This window comes from Galeopterus variegatus, unplaced genomic scaffold (assembly GCF_000696425.1).
Source record: "Galeopterus variegatus unplaced genomic scaffold, G_variegatus-3.0.2 Scaffold15027, whole genome shotgun sequence".
NCBI lineage: Eukaryota > Metazoa > Chordata > Mammalia > Dermoptera > Cynocephalidae > Galeopterus > Galeopterus variegatus.
Window position 1 is genome coordinate 27,694 of NW_007741138.1, and position 211 is coordinate 27,904.

The following is a 211-nucleotide window of genomic DNA, read 5'->3' on the forward strand; positions in this document are numbered from 1 at the left end:
AACACTGATGTCACTGTCATAACATTACAACTCTAGCTTATTAGTATTAAAGTATGAGCTTGCTAACCCTCCAAGGGAGGGCAGCTGTCTCCACCTACCTAAGAGCTGAGGACTGAGGGATTTCTTAAAGACTGTGCCTCAGAATGTGGTGAAGGTGAAGCTGGACAGAGCCCAAGAACACAGTGACATCTGAATCTACATTAGGATTCCC